Below are 20,086 nucleotides of genomic sequence, written 5' to 3'. Positions count from 1 at the left end.
ATCCCGGAGTGTTTTGATTTTCTTGGAGAAAAACTGAAGACTCTCCTTACTTGGAACAGTAGAAAACATGTCACTGCATTATTTGTATTGTTTTTGTTGTCATTGTTATCATTATTCATACCAGTTAAGGCCTGTCTCAGCAACCTACATGGTGATGTGCTTGTGTCCCTGGAGGTGGCTGAGAAAACGGGTTATGTGCTGGAAATTGATTATCAATGATGGTGATAAAGATGGGAATTTAGACAGAAAATAACTCTATAAAACTCTATAATGAAGTTACAGCAGGGAAATTTAAAATGGAATCAAGCAAAATAGTTGTTTTAGCAAGAAAATGTTGACAGGAAAGAAATTCTTTTTGGCAAATACCTCTTTTAACAACCCATGTACTTCAAACCTGGGATTGAATACTGCTAACAGTCGAGAAGTCAAAAGATAAAGTGCAGTTGCTGCTGGGAGAAATCAAAACCAAAGAAGGGGGCGGGGGTTACTAAATCCCGTTATTAAATTGTTAAGTTCCTTCTGTGAAGCCAGCCAGCAGGATTCTTTGGGTGAGAATGAAGATAGGGAGAGTTAGGAGAAATTTTCTTTCTGGGTAATTATGTTGTCTTTTCCAGATACATTTCTGTGAGTTAACACCTCTGTTTTAACAGCTTTCTCCTAAACTGTGTTGGTTTTGTTTGGGTTGTTTTTTTTTTTTTTTTTTTTCGGTTTTTTGTTTTTTTGTTTTTTTAATCTTCATACATGATCACTGAAGAAGCCACTTCACCATCTGAACACTAGGGGGTGCCCTCATTGCACATATTGCTGTGCTGCCTGCATAATAATGATTGCAAGAAAGACAGAGAGATGGATTTTACTTTGGGCTCATTTAATTCCGAGCCCTCTTTGCTATCGTTAATACTTTTTCCTTACTGTGTTAAGGATTTGATTCCACTTTCTTCTTTATGCAGAGATGTGGCGTTACCTTTTCAAAGTGCTCTTATTAATTGAGCTCTTGGAAGGAAAGAGAGGAGCATTATGAACTCCTACTGCTCAGATTTTGCCTCACGTCAGGAGACAAAATAATTGTCACAGGAACATTACATCATTTTTAATATTTGCATAGTTACTTATACATTTTCCTCAATTTAAGACATTTTTCAATTTTACAAAAACTAGCACATATTTTAGAACATTTAAAAAGCTCATATTTGGCTCTGAAAAAGTATGCTGTTTTCATTCCTAGTTTTAAATGCATTGACTTAATTCTCAATGTGAAGGACAGAGTGTTGTGTTTGTGTTAATATATCTCCATGTTTTAAACATTCATAGTATTTCCCTTTGCTCAAATTTTATACTAAAATCACAGCCTACCCTGTTATTTTATGTGGGTTTTGTTAATAAATGACCTGACAACCAATGGAAATTTATATGAAAATTTAATTTTTTTCTGTAACCCAATATTTGTAAATGTACCCTATGCCCCTTATATAAGATATATAAACGGTAGAGCAGAGAGACTGACTGACGTACAAGTAGTACAGTGCTTCAATTAGAGTAACACTAGGTATAGCTAAGGATTGGAAGACATTGGATTGTAAAACGGGAAGCACAGTGTGAGTTCTATAGATTTCCATTTGAATTACCTATAGCTTTTAATTGTCTGGAAGCTATTTTCAAGATATGCAATATAATACAAACAATGAAAAAATATTTTGCTAAAATGTCTGTTAGCTCCCTTACTCCCTCCCAACCCCACCCTCCCTCTCTCATCTCCTGCCTGCCCCTTTCCAAGTCCACTGATAAAGGAGGACCTCCTCCCCTTCCATCTGATACTGCTTTATCAGGTGTCTTCAGGACTGGCTAAAAAGTCCTCCTCTGTGGCCTAGCAGGGCTGCTCCTCCCTGAGGGGGAAGGGGAGGTCAAAGAGTCTGCCATTGAGTTCATGTCAGAAATAGTCCCTGTTCCCCTTATCAGGGTACCCACTTGGATACTGAGCTACCAAGGGCTACATCTGAGCAGAGACTCTACGTTGCATCCATACATGGTCCTTGTTTGGAGAAACAGTCTCATAAAAGACCCCTGTGCCCAGATATATTTGGTCCTTGTGGAGCTCCTGTCCTCTCCAGGTCATGTTAACTCCTCCCACCCCCTTTTTGATTCCCTGCACTCTGCTTAAAGTTTGGTTATGAGTCTTAATATCTCCTTTGATACATTGCTAGGTAGAGTTTTTCAGAGGCCATCTGTGGTAGCGGGATACAACAGGGATACAAAGTTAACAAACTGTAACTAATAATAAAAAAATTAAAAATTATATAAAAAATTTCAAAAAAACTCTAATAGGGCTAAACAAGAATTTTCAAAAGATGAAATATAGCGGTTTGAGAAACAGTAAAAAAAAAAAAGTCTGTTAGTTGCATTATACAAAACCTAATTAATTGATGCCCTGTAGATGGAGACTTTTAGAAAATCTTGGTTAAAATATATTGGTTCTTGCTATTTTGCTTTGACCTTCTACAATGTCTTACTCATTCATTGTGGAATTAACATATATGACATGTGTTAACCTCATATTTGTGCAAGAGTTATTATTTCACCTTCAGTTGACAATTATTCTTTATAAAGATTATGATCTAGATTAATGGAGAAGTATTCAGGTTAGCAAATGCAGGTTGGATCACATTAACATAAATTTTATTAAAATTAAAATGTTTTAATAAAGTTCTAATAAGACTCACATATTTTTTAATATATTAATATATAACCTCAGTTTCATGTAAACAAGCCTTTTAATTAGCCATTATCTTGATTCAGCCATGGCTTTTGAGAACTGAACTTTGCACAGAAATTCTTTTTTTAATTAAATTTTTATTTTTTTAATATTAATTACAGTTTGTTAACTTTGTATCCCTCATCCCCTCACATTCCCACCCTCTCTCCCTCATCTCCTCCCTGCCTCTTTCCAAGTCCACTGATACTTAAGACTCCTTCCCTTTTCAGTATCATACACCAGGTATTGTTTAACACTTATAATTAAATTATCATTTTATCTTTATGTGTACCTTGCCATTATGTATCCCTGAGTGCTAAAACAAATTTTGTAGTAATTCCAAGTATAACCATTTATTCCCTGATATTTTCAAACCTGTCTTTCTTGAGCCATAATCATATTTTTTCATATGAAGTAGACTACACATCTGTATATTTACAAGGCTAGACCTGCAGTTTGAGGATGTTGTATGTGAGTATAAATTATTCTCCCTACCTTTTCAAAGCATTTAAAAACTTCAGCTTCAAAGAAATCTTACTTTTTTTTTTGTTTTCAAGCTGAGCAATTCTTAGCCCAAAGTAAAAGACAGCTCTAGCTTCTGAAATCAGACCTATGTGGCCCATGGATGAACACCATGAAGCTGTGGGCCAACAGCACACTTGTACACAGCAACAATCTCTAGGAAACTCAAAATAACTATTGAGTGTCTGAAATATCACTATTAACGTGACCTGATGAGGAAGATACAGGTACAATTGCAGTTTATTAAGATAATATAATGTTTAACTATCATCTATCTATCATCTACCTATTTTTCTATTATCTGTCATCTATCTACCTAATATTTTTGTCTGACATCTGTCACTTATCTTCGATATAAATATGTGTGTGTGTGCACAGTCACTTGCAAACAGCATTTTATGGTTTCAGAAAAGTAGAACTATAAAATATCTTGGATAACAGTTAGGTTAAAGGTAGTGGATTTACATGAACCTTTAGTTCACAATAGGAAAGATTTTTCTTCTCCAAATTTAATTTTATTAAGCTATGTGTTCAATCTCTATCTCCACTGCAAAATATTTCTGTTTTAAATTTGGAGACTAAAGTGAATCCCCTCAGGTTAAAAGAACTTGTAATAAGCAGCTACCAAGACAGTCAAGCACAATGGGGTGATTTCAAGAACCCGCACTTGAACAGACACATGGTTTCTTGGAAGTTGAATGTTAATACCCCATATCAGCTTGTACTGCCCTTTCAAGATAAAGTCCAAAAGTGTGGTTTATGTTAATGTATTGGGCTAATCTTGAAAACAAATTATGCAAAACTTAGAATCACCATGGAAATAAACCATTGAACTTACCTATGAGAAAGTTGCTAAGTGAGGTTAATAAAAATGGAAAGACCCAATATAAACAGAGACCACAGAATCCCATAGGCTGCATTTCTGGACTGAATCATCAAAAAAAAAAAAAAAAAAAAAAAAAGAGCGTCTACATTCATCTGTGTCTCTGCTCTGTGCCTCCAGGTGTCATGTGACCTGTTGTGTCAATCAGCCTTTAATTCTCCACAATGAAAGAATGTAGTCACAAGTCACAAACTAACACCCAGAGTAAAAGTTTCATTCCTCAAGTTTATTTGCTCAGGCACAATAATATAAAAATGAGGCTACAGTTGTGCCTTACGGGTAAGCAGCCAGCCAGAAACGGTACTGCTGATGTCACCCTTGACCACCATGCTCAGAAGGCACAACCAGGATGTTTGTAGGTCTGAGGACATTTTGGTTTCATGGGATACTGCAAACTAGCTACCTGCGATGCTACAGGCTAGACCATGACTGAGAGGGAAGACAAAGATCATGTTTAAATTTACATTTAATAATAAACCATAAATTTACAGAGAATACATTTTCCTAATCTCCAAAAATTCCCCAAATTACAAATTTTGTGTGAGACGCAAGAAAATGTTCATCCTTTGAATCTGAGAAGACATTGGAGAAAAATGAATGTTGCTTGTCTCTCCTATGTCGTTTACATTATTTGATATCTTCTGATCTCTACTCTAGAAATAGCTGGTAGCGGATAATACCATAATTAGGAAAAATAATTACCAAGGAAGACAAACTTAAGAGCAGAGTTTGCTTTTTAGTGATTTGAAATTTTGAGGTGAAAAAAGAAAGTTTTTTTTTTTTCAATAAACTGAGTAGAACTTTTCTTCTCCTTTTTATAGAATTTTGATCTATAATTTTTCTGTGAAAAGAGAATTCTAAGAATGTCAGTAAAAGTGGATTTTTTTATAATTTTTATTTTTTATATTAATCACAGGTTATTTACTATGTATTCCAGCCCTCTCCCTCATTCCCTCCCAATCACACTCTCAGTCACTCATCTCCTCCCTACCCTTTTCCAAGTCCACTGATAAGGGAGGTTCTCCTCCCCTTCCATCTGACCCTAGCTTAACAGGTATCTTCAGGACTGGCTGCAATGCATTTATTTGGTCAACATTTCAGGCTTTATTTTAATTCTTTCCTTCATCGAATGTTTCAAATGGAGATCATGTTATGAAAGTTTATGGACAGTAGTTTATAAATTTGTACTTACTTATTCCCTTCCGACTCAACACTTTTTTTTTCCTTTAACTTAAAATTAGTTCTTTGGCCAAACTGTTTTATCTACTCTCCCTGTAGCACATTTTTAATACATTCAACAATAAAATTAATTCATCCCTTAATTTATTCACTGCTTGAATTTATTTATGGAGCACTTAGCTTATGGAGAAGGTATCCTTGAAGTCGTATATGGAAAAGCATGTTAACTAGATCTATTCTCTTCCCCTAGGCCTAAGCATTTTGTTAACACAGACACACCAAGTCCCAACAATGTACTTGGCATTGTAATGAACATCAGACCTTCTCAGAATTTTATTCCAGACACAAGAAAGACAGCGTTCTTCTCTATGTTTGAAAAGACAGTGGGGGAAAATTCTTATTTTCAGAAGACTCAACATGGTTGAGTCCTTACGGAATTTAAATTCTAAACTTTAAGAGAAATAGTGAATTATGGATGATGGTGGGAAAATAATAAATCTGACATAATTTTTATCAGAGTTTTGCAAATGTGGTTTCTTTGAACTTTGAACTGCAGTATGTATTGTCAGAAAAGTCTTCTAAAGCTTGTGAATAAAAGTATAGAAGACTAGGCATGGTAAGGAAATTCCTTGATTGCCATTGAGAGGCAAATGCAATTATTTTCACAGGAGAATACCTAATCGATATTGTAATAAAGTATTTATTAAGGCTTCAGTTCCAGTGTTAACGTGTGGACTTTTGGACTCATATACACACAAATAACTTCTCTCTAGTAAAACTGAGAGATCTAAGAAATATATGATATGGTATGTAAATCAGCCTTGTGCTTAATCCACCACTCATTTTCTAGCATTGCTTGCTTATACATTCTTAGTTCATTATGTTCTCTAAGCTATTTTAAATATCTGAACTTTCTCCTAGTTAAATAAAGTGCTGGATGGTTTCTTCAGAGATACTTGTTTAGTAATTGTCTGAGAAGCATGATTTGGCTTTTACATTTGAAGAGTCGAATAGACTCATTCTGTAGAAGAAAGCTTAGGTACCAGCTAATATCACACTTTACCTAACATAGCTAAGGTGAAAGCATCTTATGCCTTCTTGGCCAACAGTTTCATTGTTTTGTTTTAATCATGATCAGTAAGTACATTTGCTAAAATATGATGGCATGTTTAATTCACTTGCTTCTAAATAAAATTATTGCATCAAATTATTTGCATATTTTAAAGTTTGAGAAGAGTACAAAGTTTCAGACTAAAAAAAAATCTGAGGTCTATTTGCACTGCTAGTGAACATCATAATTCATATTATTAAAAATATTTATATTTGTTTGCCAATATGATATTTAAAATATTAATCATTTCAAAGTTGGCTTTATTTTCCTTGTTCTAGTTTTTAACCTTTTAAATAGTCCTGACAATGAAAGTGTCTTCTTAATACCTACTTTCATTTTTATCTAGTTTGTTGAGGTATGATTGACATACAAAATATACATATTTAAGTTATACAACTAGGTGTTGTATATGTATGTACATCGCATACCATTTGCAAAATCTATCTCCATGTTAATCATTATCATGGTTACTATGTAATCAGTTCTTTGATATCTACCTACTTGGTAAAATATTAAGTTAAAGTTTGTTTATTTAAAGGAAGGATGTTCTACTGGATCTCAATAATGTATGTATCCTGCATAACTAAAAATCGGTGCCTTGTTTCTTTCCCTCTTACCCCGTCTTTGTAGCCTAGCAATCTAATTTTCACTTATGTCATGTGTTTGAATATAGATCCTCAAATGGCATGCTGTAATACTCACCTCTTCTCTCCATGGTTTCATCAAGTGTCACATATTCTAAAGTCATCCACAAATAAGAAGATTCCCTTCAGTTTTTCAAGTAAAATATTCTAAAATATATACATAAATAATTCAATACAATGTGTGGTTCGATGATCATTCAATTTACTTCCAATCCTTAATTTTATAAGTTAAATGATGTAGATAATTTGATGTGATAATTTATTTATTTTGACTGTACACTCGATAGTAACAGTGTATGGTCATACTCTTGGATTATGTTCTGTTTTCAGTTGCTGAGGAATAGGTATACTGCTTTCAGCAGTGGTTTCTCCAATTTGTATTTCCACACACACATCATTACATACTGTTCACTTCTTTCCACATACCCAGCAACACCTGTTATATCCTTTATTTTATTGACAGTCTTGCTTAAATGATATTAATTGTGGCTTGCATTCCCTAATTTTGTAATGTTGAAAGCCTTTTCATATGCCTTTGGCTCATTTCCACATTGTTTTTGCAGAAATACCTACTCAATAAACTTGCACACTTCTCAAGTGGCCTATATGATGTCTGTCTTTTCTAAAACCATTTTATATAAAATTTAATTTTAGTGTATGTGTGTTTGCGTCTATGTGTGGCTATCTGTATGTGTGTGAAGGTGTTCACAGATAACAGAAGTCATCAGATGCTCTAGAGCTGGAGGTCCAGGCAGTGATGTGATGCCCAGTGTGCGTGCTTGGAACTGAACGTACATCTTTTTCAAGGGAAATATACATTCTTAACCTCAAATCCACCTCTCCAGCTCTGATTTCTGTGCTGCTTATAACTGTTTATTGGATTTTAGTGCTGCCATCAGTGAGTGTCCAGGGAGGTCCCATGATGATGCTGAAATCTCTATTCATCACCTGAAGAGTGCTGTCGCTATCAGAGGAATTTAGAGATGAGACAAGCTAGTTACTGAGAAAGAAAGATTTAAGGGAACAGACACACTCAAGGGCTGAGTGTGCATTCTTTGAACAAGCTTTGATCACCCAAGTTTTAGAATAAGACATCCTATTGATAAGCTTTTATGATGTAGAGATTTATTAATGAGTCAAAACAAGAAATTCTGTAGTGGGTAGGGACTTAGTAAGAGCAAAAGCTGCTCAGCTTTTCTGTCTTTATATGGAATTTTCAGATGTTTTAAGGTGACAGCTCTATTGGGTAAAAATCTTTGAAACTATGACACCAGTAGTATTGAAATGTCACCATGTAGACAAGGTTTCTTTGTAGTCATCGTTTTTGAGCACTGTGATGCACTCCGCTATGTTCAGGTTTTGCGTTTCACTATTTCCAGTGTGCAAATGGCAATGTACTGTGATAAACATATCCTGTTTCATTATTCTTCAGCCACCAGGCAGTAATCATTTCTCTCATGCTATTCATGTACTTCAGCAGACAACACAAAAATCTCAAATAGTCAGGGAGGAATTTTGAGTAAAAATTAAAAAAAAAGGCTTTCATTTCTCCATTTCAATATATATTCACAAATTTATTGTAAACAAAACAGTATGATTTGGACATGAGAACACATGTAGAAAAGTGGAATAGTAGAAAACCTAGAAATACATCAGCATGCATTCAAGTACAAGTCAGCAGGTATGCTATCAAGATGATAGTAACTGGATATCCACATTTTAAAAGTAGAATAATTAGATCCTTAACACACACACATACACACACAAACACATATATAACTAGATAAATAAATACTTCAGAATGGGTTAAATTGCAAAGCCAGAAAAACACAAACAAATGGAAACTTAAAAGTTACTGTAGAAAAATGAAAAAAAAATTCTTATAAAGAACAGCTTCAAAGATGTGATGCTGTCCAATATTTCCAAAATATAGCACACAAATGGGACAGACAGTTAAATGATGAAAGACTTGATGGGTTTCGTTATCATAAGCCCAAATTTTTCTGGATCCTGCCCTAACTGGGTGTAGAAATTTCCAAAATTTCTGGGGTTTGAACATGTTTTCTGGTTCTTTTTTAATTTTTAATATTAATTATAGTTTATTCACTTGTATTTCAGCTGCAGCACCCTTCCTGAGTTCCACCAAACCCCACCATCCCTCTCTCATTTCCTCCCATGCCTCTCTCCAAGTCCACTGGTAGTGGAGGTCCTCCTCCCCTTCCATCTGACCCTAGCTTATCAGGTCTCATCAAGTCTGACTTCATTGTCATCCTCTATGGCTGTGGCCTGGCAAGGCTGCTCCCCCCTCAGGAGGTGGTGATCAAAGAACCAGCGACTGAATTCATGTCAGATACAGTCCTTGTTCCCCTTACCAGGGAACCTACTTTGAGTTTGAGCTGCCATAGGCTACATGTTATATCCATGAATGGTTCTTGGTTGGAGCATTGGTATCAGAAAAGATGCCTGTGCCCACATTCTTTGGATCTGTTGCTCTCCTGTGGAGCTCCTGTCCTCTCCAGATCTTACTATCTCCCCCTTTTTTCATAAGATGTCCTGCAATTTGCCCAAATGATTGTAAAATCACATATTCAGAGGGGAAAATGCAGAGAACAGAAGTTAAAAACTGGTCAATATAACTGTTCCTCCCAAAATAAGTACGAGATTGTCATCCTTGTAGGAGTTCAGAATGCCAGGGAGATCTATAGCTCCTGTGTCCCTTTTTCTTCTAAATGAAATATTTAGCAAGGGGTTTTCAAGACTACATATGGAAACCAAAATTAGTGACAGACAACTAATTTTGTTGTCTGTCACTAAACAAAATTTAGTTGGGACAACTAGAGTAGCTGTTGTGTTTCCTTACTTTGACTCATTAATAAATTTCCACATCACAGAACTTTGCAAATAGGATGTGTTGTTCTAAAACCTGGGGAAATGACAGCTTACTCAAAAACCCACAGTCAGCCTTTGAATGTGTATGTCTCCTTTAATCTTTTTTTCACCATCCCCTCACTGCTGTAAGTTCTTCAGAGAGCCCAAAGACTGACAGCACAGTGGTACTCAACTTCCTGGAATCCCTAATGCTACACAGAAGCTTTGTGTGTGATCTCATCCTCCTCCTTTTCCTCTTCTTTGCTTTTCTTGTACTACTTTCTCCCATAACTTCCTCCGTCCCTTTTAAGTTACTACTTAAATAATTAATTATCATGTAGAAGAAGAGTATTAACAGCAAATAAACAATAATTCCACAAATTGAACTCTACAAAGCTAAAATTCTTTGATATGGCAAATGACACACTTCTCAGGCAAGCAAACCCTTACAGATATGTACACAACCAGGAATACAAGAACCAGCCACATTTCTAACATGAAATAACAAATGGTGATGACTTGTAACAACTTCCTTTATTTTAAAAAATATTAATTCATTTGTGAGCATGTGATTTCTGTCTGTGTGCCTATCAGTGTGCCATGTGCATGCCTGGTTCGTGCAGATCCCTGAAGAGAGCATCAGTTGCCCTGAAAATAGAATTACAGGAAGTTGTGATGCATTATATTGGTACATAAAAACAGGGGTCCTCTGGAAGAACATCCAATGTTATTAACAGCTGAGCCATTTCTCCCCTTGTATTTCCTTCATCTTCACTGTTAACATTACTGCTATATTCCTCTTCCCTTTCAGATAGGATGAATGGCTACGTAATTGTATCTTTTCTTCCTGTAATGTGCTTAATGTTCAATTTAACTTTCATATCACCTTACTAGTTAGAACATCCTTGTATTCTTCAAAAATATTTATCCTGTTTGGATATAATTCTAAGAATAACACCTTAACCTCTGCCATTTGTTTTACATGGGTGTTCTAAGAGCCTTACCTATGAATCTACTATCCCCTTTAAAAATATTTACATACCCGTATACTCATATGTATTAATGCAATCCGTATATATTCATATCATTGAGTTACTGTGTGCTAGAAACTAAGATAATGCTTCCAAAATATTGTCAATTCCATTATCTCAGCATGCTACAAACCACCCTGAAGCTATAGCCGTTACAATTAGAGGTGATGACAGAATGTTTCAAAGAATAAATTTGTTCTCACAACAAAGAAGACAATTGGAGAAAACACTTAAAGAAATGTGTTCCACATTTCCACAATCACTCCAGTCCTTCATTTCACACACTGTCTGAAAAAAATGTTAACACATTCAACACTCTGAATAAATATATTTGGTTTCTCTATTAAATGAATAACTTATGTTTAAAGCCAAGAATGTATTAGTTATGAGTAAAATAAATTCAGTGTAAAATAATTAAGCAAAACATAACAACACAGGGACATCTGACAGATTCCAACCACAAGAAGCTCTCTTGGGGATCTGTGGTCAGATAGAAAGAAAATATTACCAAGACTCTATTCCTTTCTTCTTTCTTTTTCATTGAAAAAAAAAACTTGTTATATTTCTCACATCTATTTTTGTATATAATTTTCTGTTTTTGAAATATAGTGATCTCAATCTCCCCTCCAATATTAACACCTTGCATGTTATGGATGCATAAACAGTCCTTTTGGTTGCGAACATTTTGAGAAAATCACAACGGATGACATAGAAAAGACAGGGCTTTCCTTTATTTTTGCCTAAGGTTATTTAAACAGCAAAGGATTTGGACTCAACTCTAATGAATCAAAAGGAGGTTTTTTTAAGTGGCAGAGTTGGTGGAAACATATGGGGGGATGTGGTGAAATAGCAGGTCAATTGGACATGTTCCGTACAGTTCTTTGGTCCTGAGTATCATTCATTGTTGCCATTACTTGTCCCCTCTCTGCCTTAGAAAATAGGCTATGTTTGTTCACATTCACTAAAATTAAACTACTATTCTGAAAACAAAACATAAAAAAAGAAGGAAAGAAAGAAAGGAAAGGAAAGAAAAGAAAAGAAAAGAAAAGAAAAGAAAAGAAAAGAAAAGAAAAGAAAAGAAAAGAAAAGAAAAGAAAAGAAGGGGGCAATAAGGGTCTATTTTACCTGTTTTTGATTCTATTTTTAAATGAAAAACATGAATGTATTCTTAAATCTGGGAAAATGCTGGAAGGACATATAGACTTTAAAATAAAAGAGAGAAAATTTGAGTTGAAAATTAAAGGTTCTAGATAAAGAAAAGTGAGAAGACTGTGTGAAGAAAAGTATCTAAATTTGTTAAGGCCCCCTTATTCAAATAAAAAGTTGGTAACATCTTTTATTTGTTTTCTGTACTTCCACACGTTTAAACATAATTGGCTAATGGGAGGTAAAACAAACCTTGTTCAACGAGAATTTACTGTCCAAGTGACAGAGTGTGGCGATTCACAGATGCATGAACTATAAGTTTGCAAAGCAAGATGGTGCACACATTTTGAAGATTATTATTCTGAACACATGGTTTATTATTTGGCAAGCTTGAAGCATTAAAGTTATGTCTCCCAGCCAAGTCATTGAAGAAGGAAGTGTAGCAAGCAAAGATGCTAATGGGTCTTAAAACCAATTAACAAAATATGCATGTTAATAATATGCAGAAAAAAACAGAAGAAAAAAAAGATGCAGATTAGGTAAAATACAATGAGCTTCCTGGGGTTCTTTTTCTGTACTTAAATTCACTGAAACTTGTTTTAGGTGTATGAAACAGTGTTATGTATCTCATTTTGAAACCTGGAGGTTGAGTGCCAACTGAAGACATGTCTACTCTGAGGATGTATACATTCAAAACATTTAAGGAAGAATTAGATTAGAAATAAGAAATGAACCTCAAAAAGATCAATTTATAGCACCATGAAAGAGTAAATAGAAATAAAATAAAAATTTACCCATTGTAGCTTAGGAAGCAAAAAAAGAAGAAAAGCAATTTCTGCAGTGGAAACAACCCTTGCCTGGAGTAAGTCTAGAGAACAATGGAAGAATATTGCAAGTTCAGTGTTTGGACTCAAGAGACAAGTCATGGAGCTCACAAGACAAGCAAAATTACAGAAGTGACATAATGATCATTCTAATGAAGGAAACTGGCCAGATGCAGAAGCCAAAAAGGCTTTACGAATCCTATTTTGAAATTTGAATTAATATATGCAAATATTATAATGTCCTTGTGAACAACACCACTGGCTCCTGTTATTATTCTACTCTGTTTCCACCATGGCGTACATTGGAAATTTATACTAAAAGCCATTAAAAAGAGCATTAAGAATGATAGATAAGAAAGACTCTAGAATTACTATATGCCTATAGTACTATTTGCTTTTCTGTACAAAAGTCATTATGATCTCATATCTACTGTGGATAAAATACAGTGTTAAAAAAGTGCACCAGTGGGAAAACAGTAACAGGGAAGAAGAAGAAATAAACCACAAGAGGGAAATGCAAGACATATTTCCAAAATGGTGTAGTTTTCATTCCAAAAACAATGAAGGAGTTTTCCTCTTTCTCCACGTCCTCTCCACAATGTGTTGTCATTTGAGTTTTTTGTCTTAGTCATTCTTAAAGGTGTGAAATGGAAATTCTGATTTGCATTTCCCTGATGACCAACGATGCTGAACATTTCTTTTAAGTGTTTTTCCATCATTTGATATTCCTCTGCTGAGAATTCTCTGTCTAGCTATATGCCTCATTTATTAATTAGATTATTTCGATTGCTGGTGTTTAATTTCTTGACTTCTTTATATATTCCAGATATCAGCCCTCTGTCAGTTGGGTTAGTGAAGATATTTTTCCAGTCTGTAGGTTACTCTTTTATTCTGTTGACAGAGTCCTTAATAGCTACTTAACAGAAGTTTTCAGTTTCACGAGATCCCATTTGTTGATTGTTTTTTTTTCACTTTAAAATATATATATATTTTTTTATAAATTACAGTTTATTCACTTTTTATCACTGCTGTAGCTCCCTCCCTCATACCCTGCCAATAGCACACTCCTTCCCTCATCTCCCTTGCTTCCTACCATGTCCACTGATAGGGGAAGTCCTCTTCCCCTTATATCTGACCCTAGCCTATCAGGTATCACTAGGACTGGCTACATGGTTCTTCTGTGGCCTGGTAAGGCTGTTCCTTCCTCAAAAAGAGGTAATCAAAAAGCCAGCCACTGAGTTCATGTCAGAAACCATTCCTGTTCCTATTACTAGGGAACCCACTTGGAGGCTGAGCTGCCATGATCTACAAGTGTGCAGGAGTTCTAGAGGTCCTAGGTTGCCTCCATACATGGTCCTTGTTTGGAGTATCAGTCTCAGAAAAGAGCCCTGAGCTCAGAATTTTTGGTTCTGTTGCTCTCCTTGTGGAGTTCTTATCCCTTCCAGGACTTTCATCTTTCCTTTCATTCATAATATCCCCTGAACTCTGCCCCCAATTTGGCTATGAGTCTCAGCATCTGCTTTAATACCCTTCTGAGTAAAGTCTTTTAGAGGTCCTATGTGGTAGGCTCCTGTCCTATTCCCTGTTTTCTCTCTCTTCATACGTCCATCCCATTTGCCTTTCTGCATGAAGATTGATCATCTTACCCAGGGTCCACCTCCTTGCTTAGCTTCTTTAGGTGTACAGATTTTAATATGTTTATCCTATATGAACAGAACACCAACAGCACAGGCTCTACGAATAACAATCAACAAATGGGACCTCATGAAGCTGAAAAGCTTCTGTAAAGCGAAGGACACTGTCCTCAGAAGAAAACCATAGCCTACAGACTTGGAAAGGATCTTCACCAACCCTGTATCTGACAGAAGGCTGATATCCGGAATATATACAGGGCTCAAAAAGTTAAACAACAAAAGAAATCAAGTAACCCCATTAAAAAGTGTGGTACAGAGCTAAACTTAGAATTCTCAACCAAGGAATATCAAATGGCAGAGAAACACTTAAAGAAAAATTCTCGACTTCATATGGAAAATGCAGGAAACTCAGAATAGGTCAGTCAGTCCTACACTTTCCAGGTGTCTTTGTCTTTGTCTAGGTATCTGCAAAATAGCTAAAACATTCCTGTACTCTCCAGGCATCTGTGTCCCTCATCTCAAGTAGTACTATAAACACAAGTTAAAAAAAAATGCCATGGTACTGGTATAGAATCAGACGGGAGGATCATTCAAATTGAATCAAAGACCCAAAAATAAACCCACCCACCTATAGACACCTGATTTTTGACAATGAAACCTTAAACAAAATATGTTTCTTGCATTCCTCCCCAAATATGTTTTGGGGATCTTGTTTATTAATTTTATTAGTTTTGGTGGTAGTGCATTTGAAGTGTATGCCATGTGTGATTAGGTGCCTGTGCATACCAGAGGAGGATACCCTATGTCCTGTCTTACCACTATCCACTTTATTCATGGAGATGGCATCTCTCCTTGATGATGGAGCTACTCTGACAGCTATCAAAACCCAGTGATTCTTCCTTCTCTTCCCTGCACTAATCTAGGCTTACCAGATTTGTAGCCATGATTGAATTTCTACATGGGGTCTAGGTATCTGAACATAGATACTGATGCTTGTGCAGGAAGCCCTCTTACCTTCTGAAACATCTTTTCACCCTTCCCCACTCTTTCCCTCTGTTATTTTTTCCAGATCTTTGCAACATGCACAGATGATTGGGGGTACATACAACTTGAACAGTCACAGTGTAGTGGAAGTTTATAATTGGAAACTCTTTAATTCCAGATTTCTATTCTCATACATAACACTGGTGTTTAACCTCAGCATTGGACGCGCAAGAGCAATAATATTCTACTCAACTAAATCCCCAACCACAATTTTAGGCAGTAAAAGGAGTAAAATCACCTCATCTTCAGAGATTAAATGCTCAGGTCAAAAAAAAAAAAAAAAAAAAGTCAGCCTCTGAGAAAACAGCCAAGGCTTTCAGGTTGGCAGTAAATGGAGAAAAAAGTGGGTAGAAATTAACCCTGAGTAACAGGAACATTTTGCCCACCATGTTCTGTCTCTTATTATTTTTATGACATTGTTATCTGTTCTATTATATACTACCAGGAAGAAAGTATGTGAAGGAAGAATGGTTCTGCTTTCTTCATTACTGTGCTGTCAGCAGATAGAATAATATTTGACAAATATAAGTTGTTAAATAAAATTTTAATTGGAACACAAAATTAAAACAACTTTATAAAGAAGTTGTAGTGTATTTTGCTGTTTCATTATTAAATCAGTCAATTATTTTTAAAAAAATCTTAAAGGAAGGCAGAAAAAAATTAAAATGAACATCAAAAACCTATCACAAAATTGTTGGTTTATAAGGAACGTATTTACCCATTTAATTTTAACTTCTTTTGAGAATGTATCTATTGTTGGCCTTGACTATTGTGTTTTTTTTAATTAAATGATTAACATTTATTTATCTATTCACTTTACATCCCAAGCATAGCCCTTCCCTTCTTTCTTCCCAGTCCAATCCTCTTTCCCTCTTCCCCCACCTTCACCCCCTCCCCTGCACCTACCCACCCCATCATATCAAGCCATATCAGGACTGAGTACATCTTCTACCATGGTAGCCTGACAAGTGATCAAAAAGCATGCACGAGAGTCTTGGTCAGAGATAACCCCTACTCTCCTTACTAGGGAACCCACATGAAGACAAAGCTGTCCATGATGTATATATATGTAGGGGGGCTAGGTCCAGTCTATACATGGTTCTCGGTTGGTGTTCCAGTCTCTGCAAGTCTCCCTCCGCCCAAGCCCAGGTTAGTTGGTGGTCTTGTGGGACTCCTATTTGAGGGAACACCAACCCATGCACAAAAACCTCAACCTCAGAGATTGATGGAGTGTCTAACCAGTGCCTGACCACACCATGGGAGAAATCCAACCCCTAACACTACTAACGGCACTCGGCCATGCTTGCAGACAGGAGGCTAGCAGAGCTGTCCTCTGAGAGGCTCCATCCTGCAGTGAATCGAAACATGCTGAGATTCACAGTAAGAGGAGTGCAGGGAGCCTTTTGGTGCTAGGATTTGTAAAGCCCTAAGATCTCCTCTTCAGCGATATATATTTTACAGAGAAAAGGCCACAGTTTCTACATCTCCCCAACCAGAGCCACCAACTGAAGGCCAAGCATTCAAACACCTGAGCCTATGAGGAAGTTTATTATTCAAATAATCACAATCACTCCTTGTCCTTTTGTGTTTTTCTCTAAGCAAGGAAATTGAGTTCTGTCATCTTCCTAAGCCAAAGTCCACAGAGGTTGAAACAAATCTGTAAATAGGTCATTGGAGAGAACATTTCCAAAACTGGACCCTTGCCATCTGTCAGCAAGTGTCAATCATCAGTTCAGTACATAAACTAGGACCTTCTAAAGTGTCCAACCCTAAGAACAGAGACACATCAAAGCCTGGTCCAAACAGAGGTTTTATTACGCAGAGGTATTTCCAGTGATGTTAACAGATTTAAACTGTTGGGGTAGACTATTGTGTTTTTATCATCTTGTATCTACCTCTCAAACTCTGAGGCGAGGCAAGTGTCACTACATTCGGCAAGCACATTTGAGTTTCATGTGGATAAATGATAGCTAAAATTCCATTTTTACATTTGTTCTAGCTGAGTGAACTTTGTGAAGTCTAAAGGGGATCGAAGTTTAAAGCTTCTCTCATTGTTCTGTGGCTGTGTCCTTTCTGAAAGGGATTTCCTGAGTGCCTCAGTGGCAGAAGCAAAAGGAAAACACTTCACTCATCTACTGTCTCAGAACTGCCATAGTAGACCCCAGTCTGTACAATTGTCTATACATTTAAATCTTTTGATTGTAACACATGGTATTTTAGCTCACAATGATGTACATGGAACCACCAAGATATTTCTAAGTTTCACTGCTAGTTGATGAAAATATTGGCTTTTATTATTTGAGTAGACGAAGGTCTGAATTTTATGTGTTGTTACCTACCAAAAATGATTATAAAATGTTTGGATTTTCTCATAAATTTATGATCTAAATATGAAAGCTTTTGATCTCTCTGCCCAGTTTTTTGCTCAGTAAATTACCATATAGTGACTCAATGGAACTAGGACAGAATAAGAAGAAAGAAAAATCGCTGAGATATTTAAAGTCAGCTGGCACGGTACACTTACAAGAAGAATTTTAGAATTAAATGTGACTGCTCTTTACTGATATCTGAAATAATTAATTCAGATATGTTAAACAAATGTATTAATTCACAAAATATTAACTGACATTTCTCAAATGCTATCAGGTGATTGAGTTTCAGCCAAATACCTTAATATAAATTTAAGTAAGTCAAGCATTTTGTTTAAATAATTTATTTTTGCCTAGACACGTTTCTCAATTAAGAAAAAAAAAGCACTTATGTGCATGAAGTGTTGTTGTTAGCATGAAGTGATGACTTGTTCTACAACTGCATAACAAGCAAGTAATCCTCTGGGCATGTCTCTGAGGAAGTATCAAGATTAGGATAAATTCTGGGCATCTCTGTGAGACAATCTATTCCAAATTTTGTTTTAGATATATTTGTTTTATTTTGTTTGTATGAATGTCTTACCTGAATATATGTATGTGCACCATGTGTGTCCTTGTGGAAGCCAGAAAGTAGTTTTGGATCCACTTACACTGGAGTTGTGTAGGGCCATGTGGAGCTGGGAATCAAACTTAGATCCTCTACAAAACCAGAAAAAGCCCAGAACTGCTGAGGGTTCTTTGCAGCCTCTGAGTAGATGGGTCTAGAGTTGCCTACAAAGGAGAAAAAGAGCTGATCACAGACATTCACCACTCTTTGCATCTGGCTATAGAAGCACTGTGACCACCTGCTTCAACCTTCTGTTGTCAGGGCTTTCTTGATCGTATCATCAATCACTGAGCCAGAGTAAACCCTTTCTCCCTTCTGTTGGTTTTCTTGGGTTATTTTATTACAGAAAGCTAGAAAAAAAAAATAATACAGAGGATAATTTAAAATAAATAAAACAGATCATTGCATTGTGTCAATAAAAATTCAATATTTCACAGCTTCAGTAAGCACAATTTTTCTCTTATTCAAGGGTTTAATCCCAATGATCCACAAAGGGATTAACCCCAGTGCGCATGCACACAAACACACACACACACACACACACACACACACACACACACACAAATAAAATAGGATACATTATGAATTGTATTTCTTTTTTATTTATTATTATTATTTATTACAATTCATTAATTTTGTATCCCAGCTGTAGCACCTTCCCTCATCTCTTCATGGTCCCACTCTCTCTCTTTCTTTTCTCTCATATGTCCCTCCCCTGGTCCACTGATAGGGGAGGTCCTCCTACCCTACTATCTGACCCTAACCTATCAGGTGTCATCAGGACTGTCTGGGTCTTCTTTCTCTGTGGGCAAGTTAGGTCACATTGCCAGGGGGAGGTGATCAGAGAGCCAGCCACTGAGTTCATGTCAGAGACAGCCCCTGTTCCCCTTACTAGGGAACCCACTTGGAGACTGAGCTGCCCATGGGCTACATCTGAGCAGGTCGTCTAGGTCCTCTCCATGCATGGTCTTTGGTTGTTTCATCAGTCTCTTCAGGACCCCCTGAGCCTTAATAAATATTAGAAGTAGCCATAGAGAAGGAATGAACTAGGTAGGTATGAAGAAAATCTACCAAATCCATCATGACATTATCAAATAATAAATATAAATGTTTCAAAATTAAAAGCTAATATTTCTGAGAATTGTAATCAAGGAATATTTTTAAATACTTTAAGATTTTTTTTTTTTTGGTTTTACGGTATATGTTTGAATTGCCTACATGTGTCTATGTGTTACGTATATGCAGTGCACACGGAGGCCAGAAAATGATTCAGGATCCCTGCAACTGGGGTTATAGTATGACAGTGAGCCATGATAATATGTGTGTGTGGAGGGGTGCTGAGTATTGAATGTGGGTCCTCTGGAAGAGCAAACTGATGTGTCATCTCTCCAGTGCCTATAATAATAGATTATTTTATCCTAAACTGAACATTAACAGTGTTTTATTTAAATTTAGTGTTTATTATAAATTGATAA

The sequence above is a fragment of the Meriones unguiculatus genome, chromosome 18 (assembly GCF_030254825.1).
Source record: "Meriones unguiculatus strain TT.TT164.6M chromosome 18, Bangor_MerUng_6.1, whole genome shotgun sequence".
In the NCBI taxonomy this organism is placed as follows: Eukaryota; Metazoa; Chordata; class Mammalia; order Rodentia; family Muridae; genus Meriones; species Meriones unguiculatus.
This window is presented reverse-complemented; position numbering follows the sequence as displayed.